The sequence below is a fragment of the Camelina sativa genome, chromosome 1 (genome assembly GCF_000633955.1).
Source record: "Camelina sativa cultivar DH55 chromosome 1, Cs, whole genome shotgun sequence".
In the NCBI taxonomy this organism is placed as follows: domain Eukaryota; kingdom Viridiplantae; phylum Streptophyta; class Magnoliopsida; order Brassicales; family Brassicaceae; genus Camelina; species Camelina sativa.
In genome coordinates, this window is record NC_025685.1 from 1,697,550 (window position 1) to 1,701,821 (window position 4,272).

Below are 4,272 nucleotides of genomic sequence, written 5' to 3' on the forward strand. Positions count from 1 at the left end.
GATTTGTTATCAACTCGAATTGTCACTCTATCACATGCCTTATCAACAAGTTCAGCAAATAGATCTTGGAGCCAAATAGCTTGTTTAGCAGCCTCAGTTGCAGTCATAAATTCAGCTTCACACGAAGACATCGCCACCACCTGTTGTTTCTGTGAACACCACGTGATTGGACACTCATTGAAGTAAAAAATGTGGCCAGCCGTACTTCTACCATCATCCATATCAACACTATGACTGCTGTCACTGTATCCGACCAAACCTGTTTGAGCTCCTCGCTTAAATTGCAGTCCGTAATCAGTTGTTCCTCAAAGTTACCTTAGAATCTGTTTTAGTGCAGCTCCATGTGATTCTCTAGGCTCTTGCAAATATCAACTCAGAATTCCTACATCATAAGAGAGGTCTGGTCGAGTATGGAGTAAGTATCTGAGGCAACCGATGTTTCTCCTGTAAAGACGTTCGTCAACCCGCCTTGGATCTTGTGTTTTGGACAGTTGCAGACCATGTTCCATTGGTACAATGATAGGGTTACACTCACTCATACCAGTTTCTTCTAAGATATTCTTTGCATATCTTTCTTGTTTCAGAACAATCCCATCCTCACCTTGACACACTTCAATCCCTAAATAATAAGTGAGTTTTCCCAAATCACTCATCTCGAATCTCCTTGCCATCCCTCTCTTAAAGTCTAGTATCAAATCCAAACTAGAACCTGTCACAAGCAAATCATCAACATAAATAGCCACTATGAGAATATGCTCCTTATCTCGTTTCTTGTACACAAATGGTTCTTTAGTACACCTCTCGAATTTGAGCTCTCCAAGAATGTTGTTTAGCTTTATGTTCCAAGCACGAGGTGCTTGTTTAAGTCCATAGAGCGCCTTATTCAGCTTGTAAACCTTCTCTTCACTGTCTTTGACAACAAAACCCTCCGACTGAGTAACATAAACATCTTCTTTCAAATCTCCATGAAGAAATGCAGTCTTTACGTCTAAGTGATGCAATTCCCAACCACTCGAAGCTGCCAAAGAAATAATGAAACGAATTGTTTCAATCCAAGCTACAGGAGCAAAAACCTCATCAAAGTCTATTCCATGTCTCTGGACATATCCTTTTGCAACCATTCTTGCTTTATATTTGTTGATTCTATCATCCAAATTGCGTTTCAGTTTAAACACCCATTTTAAACTGATTGCCTTTGCTCCAAGAGGTAGATCAACCAAGCTCCAAGTCTTGTTTTTGATTATCGAACTGATTTCTTCATCACAAGCATCTCTCCAAGCTTTTAACTCACTTGCTTCTTTAAAATCCCAGGGTTCTTTATTAGCTGCTAACAAAAGATTTTCTCCTTCCAAATCAGCTAACAACACATTATCATTTAAGTAGCTAGGTTTCTTAACCTGTCTTTCTGATTGTCTCACAACGAGTGGCTGCTGCACTTGTTCTTGCTCTCCATCACTATTCTCTTCTTCAAGTTCTGGTTCGTTATCGGTCTCCTCTCCGTTAACGTCACACTCTCCATTATTTTCTTTGTTCTCCTCTGTTTCGTTAGTAACTTCATCTCTACTAACTCCATTATTTCCAAACACACCAAAAACAATAGTAAACGTCCCTGAATCAGTAGACTGATCTTCAGAATTTCACTTCCAACTCTTGTATTCGTCGAACACCACATCCCTGCTCACTATCACCTTTCGATTAGATGGATCAAGAAGTTGATATGCCTTCGAACCGGGTTATGTCCCTAGATACAAGAGCATCTTCGACCTATCATCAAGTTTTTTCAAATGTGGTGACTCGATTTTAGCATAGGCGACACATCCAAACACCCGTAGATGATCCACATTCGGTTTCTTGTTCTTAAAACCTTCATATGGTGTCATATTGTTCAGACTTCTCGTTCCCACTCTGTTTATAATATAAGTCGCATGCCTTACTGCCTCTCCCCACAAATAATTAGGCATGCTCATATGCTTCAAAAAACTTCGAGTCATCTCTAATAGAGTTCTGTTCCTTCTCTCGACAACTCCGTTCTGTTGAGGTGTGTATGATGCTGTCATATGCCTTTTTATGCCTTCTTTCTCACAAAAATTTTGAAATTCCTGAGACATGAACTCCCCTCCTCTGTCTGTTCGGAATGTCTTGATCTTAGTTCTAGATTCTTGTTCTACTATTGCCTTAAACCCTTTAAATTTCTCAAGCGCTTTACTCTTTTCTTTTAACAAAATCGACCACATGTAGCGAGAGTGATCATCGATCAACACAAAGATATATATTTTATATGCAGCAGTGGATGACGTGATTGGTCCACAGAGATCGCCATGAATAAGTTCTGGAACTTGCGATGCTTGGTAACTAGTTGCTTTTGGGAAAACTTGCCTGGTTTGTTTTCCAAGTAGACAAGACGTACATGTTCCTTTCTCCTTAGGAACACTTGATATTCCAATAACTAGGTCTTTTGTCACCATTGTTTTTATAGTCTCAAGACTAATATGTCCCAATCGAGCATGCCATAGGTCTGCATCACTTGCAGCCGTAAGTTGCAAACATCTTATGTTGTCAACCTCCAGTTTCACCTTATATAGTCTGTTTCTTGAACGACTTGCTCTTACCAGTAAGTTCCCATCTCGATCATGCAAAGTAAGATAGTCTTCTCTCATTCTAACATCACAGCCTGATTCAGTGGCTTGTCCTAAGCTGATAATATTGCTTTTAAGATCAGGTATATAGTAGACATCTGCAAGCACCTTACGTTCACCACCTTTTGTAATGAACAGAATCGACCCCTTCCCTTTAATATCTATGCGTGAGTCATCACCAAAGCGAACTTTTCCTGTAACCATAGGGTCGAGTTTGCAAAACCAAGTGTGATTTCCATTTATATGGTTGCTAGCTCCATTGTCTAGGTACCATACTTTGTCTGAACTGTCTTCAAGCTCTTTTGGTTTTACATTCTTTTCATTAAGATACACCACTTCATGCATCATAAGGGATTCAGCCTCTTGAGTGTTATCATCTTCTTTCTCAAGGTTTTCTTGTGCCTTGATCAGTTTGAGTAGACGATCCGGACAGCTTGATGCGTAGTGTCCAACTTTGTCACATCGGTAGCAGGTAATCTTTGACTTGTCCCTCTGTTGGTAGCTCTGTTGGTAGCCAAAGCATCCTCGTCCTCTACCTCTGCCACGATTTGAACCTCTACCTCTGCCACCGTCATAAGAGACTTCATAGGACTGTGAATCAGAATTAGAATTAGCATACATCAGCTTATTTTGGTTGTCTTGTGCATCTTCCTCATCAGTGATTCGCTCTTCGTAGGTCTTCAGTCTCCCAACAATGTCTTCAAACGTTGTTGTCTTTAGGTCAAGTACTTGTTCAAGGGCTGCAATAATGTGTATGTACTTCTTTCTTGGTAAGCTCTTCAAAAATTTCTTAACAATCTTTGTTTCTTCAATGATTTCACCCAAAGATGCTGACTTTGTAGATATCTCCGAGAGTTTGCCAACAAAATTGTCAATCGTGTCTGTTTCCTTCATCTTCAACCTATCAAACTCAGCCATGAGAGTTTGTAGCTTAGCTTCTTTTACTCTTTCAGCTCCATGGTTTCTGGCTTTGATTGAATCCCATACACCTTTTGCAGTTTCTTGCTCACCGACTTGCAGGATCATCGACTCCGATATAGATTGGAATAGCAGTGCTCTAGCCAAGTCGTTCTTCTCTGTTTCTTGCGTTCCAGGAACAATAGCTTCCCAGACTTTGTGGACTTGGAGTGCAACGTTCATTCTCATTGCCCACACCGTGTAGTTGATTGAGGTTAGCATCGGGCATTGTATGGAGGATCATACGTTCTCCTTCGATTTGTTTACGGTTTCGGCTAATTCACTCATAGTAACCTAATTGCTCTGATACCAAATAAAAGCTTAGTATGAAAGATTAAGAACTCTAGATTGTGTTTAAGAATTACTCTCTTATTAGCAAAAGGAAAATAACTCAAAACCTTTAACCTCTCACAATCTCTCAAACTTAGTCTCTCAAACTTATAGGTATACCACACTTTTAGCAACTCTATATATAAGAAGACTAGTCCTAATCTTAATAGAAAATATGTGTTTAGATAACTTCTAACACATGCTAGTCCTAATCCTTTTTGCTTAAGGGTAAGAACAACTTATTACTCAAGCTATCTTTTTTTTTTCAAGCTTATCCCAACATTTACAAGATACTAAAATCTATGTGATTGATAATTAATTTGTAGAGCTTATCTGGATACTATATCTA